This window comes from Balaenoptera physalus, assembly GCF_965194825.1.
Source record: "Balaenoptera physalus genome assembly, chromosome: 15".
NCBI classification, from domain to species: Eukaryota; Metazoa; Chordata; class Mammalia; order Artiodactyla; family Balaenopteridae; genus Balaenoptera; species Balaenoptera physalus.
Window position 1 is genome coordinate 57,779,064 of NC_138894.1, and position 17,038 is coordinate 57,796,101.

Genomic DNA, 17,038 nt, shown 5'->3' on the forward strand with positions numbered 1-17,038 from the left:
ATCCCAGTAAGAGTTGAAGTAAGTTTCCATATGGCTCTACATCCTGCTGTGTGTGTGCACACGCAGTGTGTGTGTGTGTGTGTGTGTGTGTGAATTAGTTAAGTCTTTCATGCACGCTCACATTCACTCAACAATATGATAACTGAGCGCCCTTAACACTGTGCTGTGCACTGGTGCAAGTGAAAAAGTCACGGTCTCTTACCCCAGGGCAGTCTCTGTCTAGCAGGGACAATTCTCAAATGTTATGTTAATGTGATAAAGCCCAATGCAGGGTATCGCAGTACTTAATTAAGCCAGATGCTTCATTAAGATCGGTGCCAGAGATGGTGGTAATGTCCATAATTTTGATAGGAATAAAGCTGCTGGTACTGGTGGTTTGAAAAGGCCTCAGGAAGAGTGGGCTTCTGAGATGAATCTTGAAGGATGATATAAGTTGATCAGGCAGAACAGAGTGGAGAGAGGCGAGTGTGTGTGTAAACCCAGGGAGGCGGCAGAGAAGCTGATGCTGCAGGTAGGTGGGCGTGGCTGCGGCCAGGAGTTTGTGCAGGTGACACGGCAAAATGGGCAGATAGGTGAGTAAGGTGCAGAAGCCCTGCTGTAGCATGCTGAGGAGTTTGATTTTATCCTAAAGGCAACAGGATGCAGTGAAAGAATTTTAGAGAAAGAATAAACAGGATCAGATACGAATTTTAGAAAGTTCTGACAGGGGAGGATGGAGTGGAAGGGGTGAGGCCAGAGGCAGGGAAACCAGACAGGAAGCTCTGGCAGGAATCCAAGAAAGAAACCAGGGTTGAACCTGATGGTTCCTGCCTATACACACGTAGTTTTAAAGGCTGAAATATTAGAAGAGAGAAGAGATTGTTTTCCCGTACATCTCTCGTGGCCTGGGGCAATTTCCGCAAAACTGTGCAGAACCACATCACCTTCGTCATTCTCCACAGTGACGTGGTGGCACCAGAAAAGTGATGTTGGCCGTCGCATCACCACCAGTCGTGGTGTGCAGGAGCCTCAAACAGAGCAGCTGCTCCATAAGCGATGGCTGCTTGCATGAGACACATCTACCAAAAGGGGATGGGGATGGACAAGCCCTACACAAAGTAAGGTCAGGTCCCAGAAGCATGAATAAGTCAGGTCGGAGCAAGGCAACAAGTCAGAAATAGGACAAAGAGAAAAGTTCCAGGAGGGATGGGATTAAAGGAACCAGCTCCCCACAGGAACAGAGGATGAAGAGCACAGACAGACTAGGAAACCAAGGAAAGAGCCAGCACCTGTCTCAGGTGGTGAGATTCTGCGGGTCTCTGTAGGCACGATGCAGTTCGGGGGCCCACACAGTGCCCTTGTGAGGATCTGGGAAAGGTGTCCCCTCCGGCCAGACCAACAGCAAGCAGGCCACAAGCGGGGGACTTTGCAGCCGGGTTCCACCCAGAGCTGGTGAGAGCCTATGTGTGCATGCGGATGGGCACGTGTGAGTGGATAAGTAGGAGCATCTGGCTGGAGAGGGGAACGTGTGGGTGGGGATGAGGCACATCTCGACAAGCAGGGGGCTGTCGCAAGCCGGGTACCCCATCAGGTGCGGTATAGGGCCATTCTCACTGGGAGTTTAGAGTCAAAGACGAATGAAGGGAGGATGAGGTGGAAACCCTAAAATAATTTCATTCCTTATGAGGGAAAAATGTTCATCTAGGCAGGTCTGAGACTTCTTGGAATTGGAAGATTCTCAGATTATCACTCAGTTCCTAGGAAAGCCTGACTGCTATTCCCCACCCTCCCCCGCGATAATTTTTCTGAGAATCAGGAACACCTGACCACCCGTGTGCTACCTAGAATGACCCCAACTAGGCATCTTCCACTGCAGCCACGACTAGCAGCGACACCAGGGACTTTCACAAAGTTTACAAGGTTCTGCTTCAAGCCACAAACTAGCAACAGGCCTGGAGCTGCACAGCGGGAGGAGAGGGGCGGGGTTCTCAGTTGTAAAGATCTGAGATTAAAACATCTCTCTCTGTTTGTATTAACAGTAAACTGAGGCCAACAAAAGCAAGGTTGATGGCATCAATTACCATTTTCTAGGGCCTCCAAATTGGCCTGAATAGGAGTTATCATGAGCTAGGGGAAAAAAAAAACAAAAAACATTCAAAGGGATGAACAGAGGCCAATGTGTCAGCCCCAACTCTGAATTTCTGGGCCACGGCTGTTTTAAATTAGATTCTCAATGCCGCTTCCATGAAACTCTTGGCTTAGCTCTGCAGGAAAAGTTATTTTTGTGCTCTGAGCCACAGACATTTATATGGAAGCATATCCATAATTCCAATTATGTTCTGTTTCCATGATGTCCTTTTCCTCTACTTAAGAACAGTCATAACTATCATTATTATTATTTCTGATAAGACACATAAAAAAGCTCTGGGCCAAGTACAGATTCCACAGGCCTGGATAAATGATTGTTCTAAAACAGGCAGATTTTACGTCTTGTGAAATCCTTAAGAAATACCTTCAGTTTTTTCTATCCACTATGGCTGCCTCTTCTTTGTCAATTCCCTAACCCCACCTACCCCTCAATCACTCAGGCCCTTCATGATCCCTCTTGGGAAAACCTAGTCCCAGAAGTAGTTCTGTTATTTATGTACACTCTCTGAGGTCTTTGCATTTAAAAGGTTATGTTCAAAAATGAAATGAAAGGTTTTTATCTCCTTAAAGAACAGAAGCACCAACAAATAAAGCAAAGAGATATTTCTGGTTAAGAGAGGCATGGTTCTTAAGTAATAACATAGTTATTCGATAGAAAGGTTGATCTGTAGGCTGGGAGGGCTATGAAGAAGTGGTACAGATGCAAAATAAAAATGGTGGAAATTCATCCAAGAGAAACCTCAACTGATTACCAAGAAAACATAATATATTGGGAGACGTACCCATGGCCTCTCCCCAGAGGTCTCTCTGATTAGAACTTCTGAAGCACAGTCCTGGTTCAGAAGAACCAATGCAGGGGAAGGGAGATGATGGGAGGAAACTAACATTTGTGAGCATTAACATATGCCAAGCACGTGGCCCATGTTATTCCCTGTTATCTCACTTAATCTTCAGAACAACCTTTTGAGGTAGGTTTTATTATCACTGTTTTACGGAAAAGGAAACTTGGCCCCAGAGATGTTAAGTAACTTGCCCAAAGCCACTGCTATGGTCTGAATGTTTGTGTCTCCCTAAAATTCATATGTCAAAATCCTAACCTCCAAGGTGATGGTATTAGGAGGTGGGGCCTTTGGGAGGTGATTAGGTCATGAAAGTGGAGCCCTCATGATAGGGATTCTTATAAAAGAAGCCTCAGAGAGCTAGCTCATCCCTTCTACCATGCAATCACACAGACAGAAGTTGGCCATCTGCAACCTGGAAGAGGGTTCTCACCAGAACCATGCCAGCACCCTGATCTTGGACTTCAGTCTCTAGAACTGTGAGAAATAAATCTCCATTGTTAATAAGCCACCTGGTCTGCAGTATTTTGTTATAGCAGCCTGAACACAGTGAGCCACACATCTAAGTTAGTGGCAAAGCTTGGATTCAACCCCAGATCTGCTTGACTCCTAAGTCCATTTCTTTTCCATTATCACATAGATGTGAGGGCCAGAGACGACGGCCAAAGATGACTGCTGGTTTGGTTTCCTTAAATTAACAGAATTTGTTGGGAGGGTACGGGAAAGATATGTCTATATAGATTTCTTTAAACATTATAAACAGGCTCTGCTGATCTCGATCAACATTCCCAGAGATGCTATCAGCCACAAGTAAAGAATCAATTGTTCAATGTAAACCTCTCTGCACTGTTAGAGACACAAGTAAACACACATGCCAGGGGAGAGAGAACATCATCTCCATGACCAAAGGGAACAGGAACCTCTCCATAAAGGCTTTTCTTCTCAACATCGGTATGAGTTAGGATGCTGGTTGATTGTGAGAAGGTTTTAATCTACTATAAAGAATCTAAAGGACAGCATTTGGGGACTGGAATGGTGTTTAGGAAATTCAGATCTCTTCTGGACTAAGAACATGTGGCCAGATGTTGAGCGAGACACCATACCACAGTGCAGAGTCCCCCTGTGATGCTGGTGTTAGCCCACTGTACTGTTAGGGCCTCTTCTCTGCTGCATTCATTCAGTAGCAGCGGATTTCACATCCAGGGGCTAATGTAGATGCATTTACTTACTTGTATTCTACTTTACATATAAACTTTAAAATCAGTAGTTAAAAACTTCAGTCAATACGACAGGTTGAGTTGACATAAGAAATTACCCCTTCCAATCCAAACACTTCAAAACACTGAACAAAACTATAACAACAAATATTACCACAAAAAACATAGATAAAACAGAAATCTCCAGATACCAGAAATAAAGAGGGAAGTCAAAGCAGATCAATCAGTGGAAGCTGAAGCTAAGGGCCTCATGGAACCATCCAGACCAGTTAGAGGCCTAAATGGCTGGCGGCTGAGACTTTAATGACATGCATGCAGTGAGGGGAGTCCAGTAATGGCCACCTGATGCCAGGAGCTGTCAGTAAAGCAATTACATAAAGCTGGAGGTCATAAAGGCCTACTTCATAAGTGAAAGAGTTCTAGAGGAACATCACTTGCCAGTCTGAGGAAACCCTAAGAAAGCTTGTCATCTGCTTGAGCAAACAGTAGAAAATGAGTGACCTAAAAAAATCTGAAATCCAGGCTTACACCACAATACAGGAACAAGGTTTAAATGCATACTTTCAGGTTATACAGGGCCTATATGCCAAGACATTAACAAAAAGGCTAATTTGGAATGGGTAAAACCCAGAGAGGATCAGCAGGAGCAAATGTGAAATCACTTTATAGTGATATGCTAGCAATCCTGAGGTAGATAGGATTTCTACAGAAAACAACTCCTAATGAAGATGCAAGACACAAGAGAAAATGAATCGTAATTTAAAAATTCAAAAGCAGAAATAACAAATAATCTAAAACTACAATATGTTTAAAATACTGAAAGACATAAAAAGGACTAGAAATTAAAAGGCAAAGAGATAATATTAAAAAAAGAAAAAGAACACGTAGATATCAAGTACCAAATAGAAATTCTAGAAATAAAAATATATAGACATTAGGGCTTCCCTGGTGGCACAGTGGTTGAGAGTCTGCCTGCCAGTGCAGGCGACACGGGTTCGAGCCCTGGTCTGGGAAGACCCCACATGCCATGGAGCAACTAGGCTCGTGAGCCACAACTACTGAGCCTGCGCGTCTGGAGCCTATGCTCCACAACGAGAGAGGCCGCAACAGTGAGAGGCCCGTGCACCGCGATGAAGAGTGGCCCCCGCTCGCTGCAACAAGAGAAAGCCCTCGCACAGAAACGAAGACCCAACACAGCAAAAATAATTAAATAAATGAAAATATATAGACATTAAATTTAAAAAAAAAAAAAATGGATGGGTTGAATAGTAGACCAAATGCAGTTGAAAAAAATTAATAAACTGGAAAATAGAATTAAAAAATCACTCAGAATATAACTGAGAGATAAAGAGATATATATAGTTGACCCTTGAACAATATGGGTTTGAACCATGAGGGTCCACTTATATGCAGATTTTTTTCAACAGTAAATACTACAGTACTACACGGTCCTCAGTTGGTTGAATCTGGGAGATGTGGAACCACGGACTTGGAGGAACTGCAGATACAAAAGAACTGCATATATGAAGGGCCAACTATAAGTTATACACAGATTTTCAGTTGCACAGAGGGTCATCACTCCTAACTCGCACATTGCTCAAGCGTCAACTGTAGTATGAAAGAGAAATCTCAGACGAAGAAGACATAGAAGATAAAATGAGAAGGTTCAACATTTGCCCAATGGGCATTTCAAAAGGAGAGAACACAGAGTATGAGGGACTCAATAATCAGGGTAGGGGATTTTGTCTCTGATGCTCACTTTCTATATCTCTAGCACCTGGAAGCATTCCTGATACACAGTAAGTGCTCAATAATTACTTTAAAATAGATTTGTGGAGAAAACAACTGAGAAACCTTTAGATATGAAAACAGAGATGAGTCTTCAGATTAACAAGCACACTGAATTCCAAGTAGGAGATATAAAACAGACGATCCCTGGACACATTATAATGAAAAAGCACAACATGAAAGACAAAAAGATCAGACTGAAAGTCTCCAAGAGAGAAAATAAATTACCTGCAAAAGAATGGCAGACTGAAAAGAGATTTCCCATAAGGAACAATTGAGATGAAAAAACAGTGGAGTAATAATTTACAAAACGCTGAGGGGAAAATATCGACTTAGAATTCTATACCTTGATAGATTATCTCTCAAGTGGGACATGAATAAAGACACTTTCAAAACAAAACCAAAACTACCCACAAGATTGGAGTATTACAACTCTAGACCTTCCGTGAAAAAATTATCAGTACAAAGAAAATGAACACAGAAGTATAGAATGATATGCAAGAGGCAACGTTGAGATAAGAAATTGGTAAAGTTAAATAAATTTTGACTGTAAAAAAGAAAAAAAAAGTGGAAATAACAATGATGACTAATTGCAGGGGTGGGGAGAGGACTATACACACTGTGGGATTAAACCACTAGACCACAATAACCAGGAAGATGGGAAGAGGGGCAGATTAGATTTAAAGCCATCTAAGGCCACTGCATTGTTGAGAGGAAATAGAGAAATTGATTAACTTTAGATTAAATGGATGCACATGTTAAAAATTTAAGAATACTAAAAGGTAATACAAATAGAATTTTGTCTTTCAAAACAGTGGACAGAAGTAGGAATATATAAAACTTGATCAATCCAAAGAAAACTATGCAAAGAAGTATAAAAGAAGCAAACAAAAAATGCTAAATAGGAAAAACAAAAACTTAAGATGGCAGAAAGAGGTCAAATGCATATAAATTACAAAGAATGTAAAAGTTTATACTCAATTATTAAAAAGACAGATTTTCAGGTTATAATAAAAATGAAAATGAAGCTACACATAAAAACTGTTTCTAAGATTAACAATTAAGGCAAAATTATAGAGAGAAGTTAATATAAAAGGATATACAAAGACATACAAAAAATAATAGCCAAGAGGAAGTAGGTATAGCAACATTAATATCAGACAAAATAGAATTTATGCCGAAAGCATCAACAGAAATAACAAGAGGACAGTACATAACATAATAAATTCACCCCAGAGAAATAACAATCATGAACTTGCGTAAACATTGATGGATTACAAGGAGAAATTGACAAATCCACAGAATGGAAGAGTTTAACATTCCTTTCTCAAGAAACTGAAGAGAACTCAGAAAGCAGGCAAAAGAAAATCAGGAAGAACATGAGAAATTTGAAAAACACAGTTAATAAGTTTGACCTGTTAGATTGATACAGAATGCTGCAGCCACCAAGCAGGGAATATATTTTTCTTTTAAACCACACATGAAATATTTGGAAAAATTGTTTATGTAATCGAACACAGAGGATTGTTATTACACAAACCATACTGTCTTTTCATAATGCTACTAAATTAGAAATCAACAATAATTTAAACAAAGTTAAGAAAAAGGTTTTTTTAAAAGTTGAAAATGGAAAATTAAATCCATGGGTTAAAAAGAAAATAAAAGAAATATGAAAATGGGATTGACATATATACACTAATAGGTATAAAATAGATAACTAATGAGAACCTGCTGTATAGCACAGGAAGCTCCACTTCACTGTACAGTAGAAACTAACACAAGATTGCAAAACAACTATACTGCAATTTAAAAAAAAGTTATAATAGAAAAAAAAATCTAGAGCCAAGTGGTAATGAAAGTACACATACCAAAACTTGTATGATGTGGCTAAAGCAATATGTAGAGCTAACTTTGTAGCTTTAAAATGCTTTTATTTTTTTGGCCGTGCCACACATCTTGCGGGATCTTAGTTCCCTCACCAGGGATTGAACCCGGGCCACGGCAGTGAAAGTGCCAAGTCCTAACCACTGGCCCACCAGTGAATTCTCTAAACTGCATTTATTGAAAAACAAAAAATAAATGAGCTAGGAGTCAATTCAAGTAGCTAGAAATGGAAAGAAAAAATAATAAAAATAAGAGAGAAAAAAAAGAAATGAAAAGCAAAAAGTATAGATAAGAAAGAAGCTGGTTATATCAGAAGACTAATTAAGTAGACTTCTATATTAATTTTTAAAAAGAGATGGCCCAAATAAACAATATTAAGGGGCTTCCCTGGTGGCGCAGTGGTTAAGAATCCGCCTGCCAATGGAGGGGACACGTTTTCAAGCCCTGGTCTAGGAAGATCCCACACACCACGGAACAACTAAGCCCATGCGCCACAACTACTAAGCCTGCGCTCTAGAGCCCGTGACCCACAACTACTGAGCCCACGTGCCACAAATACTGAAGCCTGCACACCTAGAGCCCGTGCTCCACAACAAGAAAAAGCTACCGAAATGGGAAGCCCACGCACCGCAACAAAGAGTAGCCCCCGCTCGCTGCAACTAGAGAAAGCCTGCATGTAGCAACGAAGACCCAACGCAGCCAAGAATAAATAAATAAATTAATTAATTTTTTAAAAAAAGAAATTCTGAAAAAATATAAAAGTAATTGTAATAGCTAACAATTATTGTGTGCTTCCTTATATGGCAGGCACTATTCTAACATTCTGCATACATTATCCTTAAAGTGGATACTATTATCTATTTTATAGACAAGGAGACTGAGAGAAATTAGGAAACTTACCCAAGGTTACTTGGTATTCTTAGGAGTAGCAATAGACGAAAGAAGACAATTATGTAATATGTTCCAAACAGTGAAGGAAAATAATTATGAGTCCAGAATTTCACACTCAGTCAAACTCTCATTTGTAAGAGCAAAATAAAGACATTTTCAGCAATATAAATATTTTAAAGTTTACCAAAGGCCTTCTATGAAAGAACTTCTAAATTTCCATTGACATGAACTCAGAAGGAAAGAGTAGGGTATCAGAAGTAGCAGCCTCCAAAATGCATTGGATAAATAAAACAAAACAAGGTAAAGTAGGTGAGAAAGGTGGAACCAAGTATACATAGGAAATAGAAGGTAGATAATAATGTTATTAGTTATTCAAAGTAGAGGCCATAAAGTCCTATGCATATGCTAGAAGTAGGCCACTAAGTTGGCTCTGTGCTTCCTTTAGGCCAAATAAGAAATGGGAAACGTCAATTAAAGGATTCACAGCACCCACAAAACAAAACAGACAAGTTGTTCACAAGAACTATTCCTGGCACTGAGACCACAAAGACATTTCTCATATGGTCAAACGGATACAAGATCTGGGATTTTGTTCCAAGTGTGATGATTTGGGAAAGAGATCCTTGACTCTTACAATTTTTTTTCAACAAGAAGGTGATTTAGAAGCATCAGCCTTTCAGAAAACTTTTCCTTGAAGAATAAAAGAGATAAAGCCTCCTACTTAAGGTGTGTTATTTGAATGACCAAGTGTTTTAGAAAAGCCCATCTTTAGGTATATTCCAGGAAGAGGATGGATAAGGTGACCTCTAGGGGCCTGGTTGCCTGTGAGGACACATGGTGGTACAGGATGTGGGCCTCTTCCCCAGAGCTATCCCCAGAATATCTCCATCTCTGGTTCATCTTGCCAATGCATGGGATCACCCACATAGCCAGGCTTCCAAAAAATAGTTTATTATTGTGTTTTCACAGTAATAAACATCGAGAAGCAATACACTTTTCTCTTCCTTTCCTGTTCCATGGTAAATCCTTGACCTGCCTATCCTGACATTCCATATAACACGTAGATAAGATAAATGGGAGCCTGGCAGCTTTCCCTGGGCCTTCCTACCCATCTCACTCCCCTGACAGTGCCAAGAAAAATGAACACCCATACTGGTAGGGCTCTGAAGACATAATTTGCTGATCTTTAAAAATCCTGCCTTTTACCAGGACTGTTCCAGAATCCCATGGGGTTCCTGGAATTCCAGGCTGTCCAGGAAGCGTCTGAGGAATTCTGGATTATTTCTCATGGGTATAGCTGGCTCCCAAGGGAAGGTGGGCTACCTCTGGCTAAGTCTGGAGCAATTCCCAAGGACTTCCAAAGAGAAGTGACAGTGGGAGATGGAAGAGATGGGAGATAGAGGCATTTTACAATTAATCAAAATATCAGTTCTTACTGAACCACAAATTACTTTCCCTTCCTTTTCTATTTTTTCTTATAATTAAAATAACAATAATAATACATGTGCAGGGAGATGGTAGACAGCAGTGATTGATATGAATAGACTTTGGTCACTGACCTGATTTCAAGATTTGATTCTAGCACATAGTGGCTATGCAACCCTCTGATTTTACTTTCTGAATCTTATATCATGAGAATAATACTGGTACTTACCTCAAAGAGTTTTAAAATGAAATACTATATGTATGTGCTTTATACTCAATAAATGTTAGCTATTACTATTGTAAAAACATTGAGAAATACAGGCAAGCACAAAGAAAATCAAAAGCACCTGTAATCCCACCATCCATTTTCATGCATACAATTCCAGTATTTTGGGGGTGTATTTTCAAAGAGTGAGACACAATGCTTTCTATTTCATAACCTGCTTTTAAAATTTAACAAAATACCCTAACCATGTCTATATAATTTGGTATCCTTGTACAACATGATTTTAAAAGGCCACATCATATTCCTTTAGGTTATTTTACTTCTTAAAGTAAATAAGAAGTAAAAATGACCCCTTTCCTCCTTTCTCCTCTGCAGGTTCCACTGTTCGTCTGTTTCCAACTCATCTGACCCGTCAGATGATAGTTGGCTACTTTCTACTGGCTAACTGGGGATGCAGCCTTCATCTCACCATCCAGACCACCTGTTCCATCAGTCAGCCTTCATTACATCCCCAGAATCCAGAGCAGCCATTTGGGGCTGCACAGCAAACCCTCGTGCGTGATGGCAAACCACCCAGTTTAACAAGATTCCATGAGGTGGTACAAAAGCTGAACACGGCAGAAAGGCAATTTCTTTGCAAATAGTATAAGGCTGACTTCTGGGACATTAAATACACTATTAAAAATTCTCAGGAAGAGGAAGAGACTGAAGATTTTTATCTGAGTGCATTGTTTTTCTAAGCACCAGGGCCAAACAAGTTCAAAACTTTTAAGGGCTTTCTTTTCGAATGGAAGTCACAACACTTTCTTACCAATGACATTTTGAAACCACAGTAAAACCTTACTAATTCATACTAATGGGGAACTACCACACTCAATCAGCAGAGAAAAATGAATTACATCCTTTTTAAAATAAAGAAGTTTCTTTCCAATGAAATTCATTTTTTAAAAAATCTTTATTTCTGAATAGTTCAATACCTTGACCTGTTTTGATGGGTTGTTCTGAAGCTGATCTAAGACATATGTTACAACCACATTTATTGTTTATATAGAAACAGGAATGGCTTAAGTTCTTGAGAAGGGCATTCTCCATAAAAACAATAAAAGTTCAACACTCCCCACAATCCTGTTCATACAGCTCACTCCTTAGGAAAGCTTTTTCTTCCTTGGTCACGTGGAAGCAAACCCCAGTTCAGGCTGCCCCCAGCTGCTCCGGTTCTGAGTGAGTGGGCAGAAGTTTGTAATATCAACCCAGATCAACCCCTTAAAAAAAAAAATCCAAAAACCTCCAGATTCCAGGCTTGACCAGACCCATCTGAGAATTAACAAGCTCCTTCTAAGCACCCAGAGAACTAAGCCTGTCATGGAAACACTGATTCAACCCTAATGAGAACAGACATAAAAACCACACAAGTGAACTAAACATTCCTCTACCCAAATGGAGTCAAGTTGAAGCAACAGCCTCAGGATTAAAATAAGTGAGGCTGGTTTTTTCTTTGCGATCCTGCTCAGTTTTGCCTCTTCCATTGCCTTGTTTTCACAACTCCTGTTTATGAGAAAGTGGGAGTCGGGGCGTTGGGAGAGGGATGGAGAGGAGGGCTAGTAGGAGGGAAGAGAAATGCTGGGTGAGTAGCCAGGCTGGGGAATGCCAACAAACACTGCGGTTTATGTCAGGCAAATGAAAACTTCTAGCCTGGGGGAGGCTGTAATAATCTGTTTGGGGCAGTCCAAAAATAAGCTACAGTGAACTCTCATCTCCCACTAAAACAGTTAAGTATGGAATGAAGTCTTTACTTTCCAAAGATCAGGTTCTGCACAGTATTTTTAGCAAGCACTCTTTTTCTCTATTTTCTTTTTCTTTATTATTTTTTCCTGTTTCTTTCAGAATTAGGCTAATTAAATGATGTATCATTATTATTGGAAGAAAGCACAGTCAGAGAGGTTGAAAAAAAAAAAAAGATGTCCAACAGAAATAGTAAAATCCCAAGGAGGAATATATTTTAATTTCCCCTTGGACACACAAGGCATGATTTGTGCGGCCAGGGGATCGAACATCAACTCCTAGTTAAAGTCCTTCCTGCAGGAAATCTTTGGGCAAGTGTGCAGACCCCGGTGGCTATGGCTCCCTGGCCTGGGTCATCGCCTTCTAGGGCTGGAGGGGGCACCAGGCTGGAGATATCAGCCAATGGGACAGGAGCCTCCCGGAGAAAGGTGGGGGGGACGGGGGAGAGAAGGTAGCAGCATGAGTAACAGGAGCCAGGAAAAAACAAGGAAAGTGAGAGAGTGAGAGTCCTGGGGGTGGGGGGATGCTGAGCCCCCCGGGGGAGGGATGGAGGACCGGGGCTGGTGACCCTGGTCCGGGAGGCCAGGGCCGCACGGGTTGGAACGAGTCCCCGCCCCCCACCCCCCCTTGGAGCTGAGTCTAGATTCTTTTCTTTCCTGCTTGAGTTTTCTTTCTCTTGAGAGCGGGAACCAGGTCACAGCAGCAGCCCCAGAGCTGTGGTGTAGCGGGGAAGCCGGTGGGGCTCACCCCGTGCGGGCCCTGCCCTCTGGGGGCTGCGAGGGCGGCGAGGGGGAGAAGGGGCACCGCGCAGGGCACCCAGCCTGCCCGGGAGATGCCCGCGTCCCGCGGCGTCGGCTGCGCAACCCCCCCTTCTCAAACTTTCCCAGCAAACCGCGGGTAACCCACCCCGGAGAGGGGGCTCCCCATGCCTCCCCGTCTGTCCCCTGGGGGCGGTCACTCACGGGCAGCGCGGCTGGGGCTCCGACTCTGGCCGCCGCCATCCACCCGGGGAGGAGAAGCAGGAGGAGAAGAGACAGAGGGGTAGGAGAGGGGGAGGAGAGGGAGGGCCCCGGGCGACGCGAGCGGAGGGGCGGGGTGGGCGTGGCCACTCCGCAGAGGCTCTCCCGCCCCTGCCCCACCCCACCCCCTGCTTCGTCCCCGCTTGTCTCCTCACTTTTTCCCGCCCTGGATCCCCCAAAGTTTTTCTGGTGTCTGATTCTCCATTCTCTTCTCTCCTCGTATCTCCCTTCGGAGTCTCCGGCCCCCAAGTGGGGGGAGAGGGTGCTCCTCCAGCAGAGGTGGGGCGGGGGGGGGGCAGGTATGGGAGTTACGTTTAGATGCCCCTGGAAGCAGACGGCTGGGGCCTTTGGCAGGTCTGAAACCACCCTCCCCCTCTAGGACCTTGTCTTTTCTGGGTGGCGGGATGATTGGGGCGGGACGCTGGGGGGGCGGCGGGAGGCTGAGGCGACTTGCGGTCATGTTTCCACGTTGCTTCATTGAGCTTTTGGGCTTGGCTTTCTCTCGTGATTAGAACGAAAGAATTTTTTTTTTTGCCTTTTTAAAAAATTGAAGTACAGTATAGCTGATTTACAATCTTACATTAGTTTCAGGTGTACAGCATAGTGATTCAGTATTTTTACAGATTATATCCCATTAAAAGTTATTACAAGATAATGGCTGTAAGTCCCTGTGCTACACAGTATAACCTTGTTGCTTATCTATTTTTTACATAGTAGTTTGTATCTCTTAATCCCACACCTTTAATTTTCCCCTCCCCCCTCCCCCTCCCCTCTGGTAACCACTAGTTTGTTTTCATGAGTCTGTTTCTGTTTTGCTACATACATTCATTTGCATTATTTTTTAGATTCCACATATAAGTGATATCATACAGTATTTGTCTTTCTCTCTGCCTTATTTCACTAAACAATATTCTGTAGGTCCATCCACGTTGCTGCAAATGGCAGAATTTCATTCTATTTTATGGATGAGTAATATTCCACTGTGTGTATATACAAACACACGCACACACACACACACACACACACACACACCCTCATATCTCCTTTATCCATTTGTCTGTTGATGGACACTTGTGTTGCTTCTATATCTTGGCTAAGAATTATTTTTGAAGCCTCTGTTGAGTGCCTCCTCTTTTCCCCTAAGGTGAGACCAGCCCTGGTCACAGGGTAAGATGAAAGGATGTAGAAGAGAAGGGGAGCTGTCCTCTGAGGAGAGGTTAGAGGGTGACATGTAGTCCCTAATCCATCACTTGCTAGCAGGTAACTCTGGGCAAGTCCCTTGACATTTGAGCCTCTTCCACAAGCAGGGCTGCCTCACTGGGAGTCAGAATGAAAGGAGAAGATTCACTGGAGGGATACCCAACCCCAGGATGGGAGGCTTGAGTAGAGTTTGAACAGACTCAGAGGAGAGAAAAGAGGGTATTCCAGGCCCTGGCACACAGAGCTTTGGAGGCTGGCAAGACTGGAAGGCTTAGGAGAGGTGGGAAATGTGTGGATGAGAAGGTGGAACTAGACATAAAGCAGGAAATGGGAAATCCATGAAAGTTTTTAAGCAGAAGAATATTTTGATGTAAGTGGTATCCTATTCACTTTTGTATTCCCAGAGCCTGGCATACAGTTGGCACTCAGTAAATCTCTGTGGACTCAAAGTGGTGATTGAGGAATATTGATTTAATGGTCTAAAAGATGGACTACCTGGGAAGAGAAGGCTTGGGCCCAAGGAGAGGAGTTAGGAGGCCCTAGCGAGCATCTCAACTTGAAGTGCAATGCCTGGATGATAGAAAGGAAATGAGGGAATTCTGATTAAACACTTCTTTGTGTTTGCACAGCAATGTGATTTTCTTTTTAACGCTCTTTCAGGTGTAGTCTTGTTTTTGATCTTGGAGTTCCTTGGTGAAATGGAAAAGATAATCAGTATCCTATCCAACCGCTACCCAGTGGTTGGAACCTGTGCTGAGGGCTTTGAGGAAGGAAGAAAACATTCAGAAAGGGCACAAGAGTGCCTCAAGTCACACAGCTGGGATCTATTTAGGATACTTTTAGTTTCAGATAAAATTTCTAATTGTGTTTAAGCTTAAGACACCCTAAGCAAATAGAAAATGGCATCAGGTCCTCCTCACTTCTCCCTTTCCTCCAGCTACCATCCCTGTGATGATCAAGGGTTGAGGGAGAGCAAGAGGGAGTCTAGAGAATAGAAAGTCAACTGACTGGTAACTTTTCAGAGACTCTTCTGTGGAATCAGTCAGGTACTGGGCCGGAGCCAGCCTTCTGGTAAGGAGGTGAGCGAGGTGCAGAAGAAGGACAAAGGAAGAGGGAGGCAGAAAAAGGGAAGAAAAGAGATGCCCTGAACCCAGGCAGTCTGGCTGAAGCCCCAAACTGAAACTCCTGTGTCCTGTGTCCTGTGTCCAGCCATTGGGCCATCTAAGAGGCCAGCCCACCTCAGAAAATGCCACAGGTAACAACTGGAGAAAAGACTCATACAGGAAACAACACCACATTGGACAAACCAGTAATTATCACTGCATTTAAATAGAGTCCTAAGTGCATCTTTTAAATTCCATCATCTTTTTAATTCCAAGCAGTATGGCCTTGATTAGCAGGTAGCCCACCCAGTGAAAGAAAGCTTTTTTGGAAACTTTGACACTTCTGCAAAGCAAATAGGCCCATAATTTTCTAAAGACCAAATACAGTTCGTTGAAAACCATTTATCTTTTGCAAGGGACAGTCCCTCCTCTTCTGTGTGACTCAACGTGACTCTGAAGGTTACCACTTCCATGAATGCAGATTTATTTCTTGTAACTCTTCCACGTACTTTCAAAGGACCCTTTCTGGCAGTGTCCCTTTGTATCAAAATCTGGTGGTAAACAGCTCAGCCTGGCCTCAATAGCTACGCCACCGCAGCTGTTCATGGCCAGCTGTGACCTCATTTTACTCCAGTTCCTGTCCCTTTCCTTGCTCTACAGTAAGGAGACCCTCAGACTATATCATTCTCCTTTTCATTAACAAGTTTCCCTTGTCGGACAGCCTTTCACAGAAACCATTTAGAATTTCCACACTGGTTAACAAGGGGTCCCCAAGTTGTCTATAAATATGATCTAGTAGATTAACTTGGAACCTCAAAACTCAAATCAGCTGAAGCTGTCAGGATCAATTAATATAAATTCAAACCGGCTTTCAGAAATGCCCGATTTGAAAGGGGACTTGGTTGGAAAGTGAGGATTTCAGATCTAGGACAAGCTTAGCCCTAAATGCTTGATAAGAACATTCCTCTCTAAAAACTTTACAACAGTAAGTCTCTATTTATATTGCAACATTCATTCAAAATAAAGACTTGTGAAAAACCGTATTCAGAAAAACATTAATCAGTGATGGCTTCAACTACAGTGAAAATGAAACAGGAAAAAAAAAAAAATCACCATTTTAAGTACATGATGCATATTGGCCTGATTTATTTATTTATTTATTTATTTTGCCGCACCGCACGGCATGTGGGATCTTAGTTCCAGGGATCGAACCCACATTCCCTGCATTGGAAGGGCGGAATCTTAACCACTGGACCGCCAGGGAAGTCCCTGGCCTGATGTTTTTAAACAACTTTATCCATGAGGAAACTTGAATGTTCTTTCAAAGGAAATTTCCAGAGATAAATAAAACACCTACATCTTCACTGAGAATGCCAGCTGGAGAATGCCAGCTGAAATCAATGATACTTAGGAGGAGGATCACTTATTTCAGAATGGCCCGAGATTCCAAAAAGCACATGAAAAGATGCTCAACATCACTAATTATTAGAGAAATGAAAATCAAAACTACAATGAGGTATCACCTCACACCGGTCAG

The 17,038-nt window shown here is 42.3% G+C and overlaps 1 protein-coding gene across 4 annotated transcripts in view; it reads right to left on the minus strand.

The window, feature by feature from the left end:
* STON1 (stonin 1) overlaps nucleotides 1–13,261 on the minus strand; it is a 51,796-nt gene extending 38,535 nt beyond the window's left edge. Inside the window, exon 1 of one of the 4 annotated variants that reach the window (XM_082427727.1) lies at nucleotides 13,142–13,261. The gene's annotated coding sequence lies outside the window, so the exon portion shown is untranslated. The remainder of the gene's footprint in view (nucleotides 1–13,141) is intronic. The other 3 variants (XM_082427724.1, XM_082427725.1, XM_082427726.1) reach the window with 3 other exon arrangements.
* Between the last annotated feature and the right edge of the window lie 3,777 nt (nucleotides 13,262–17,038).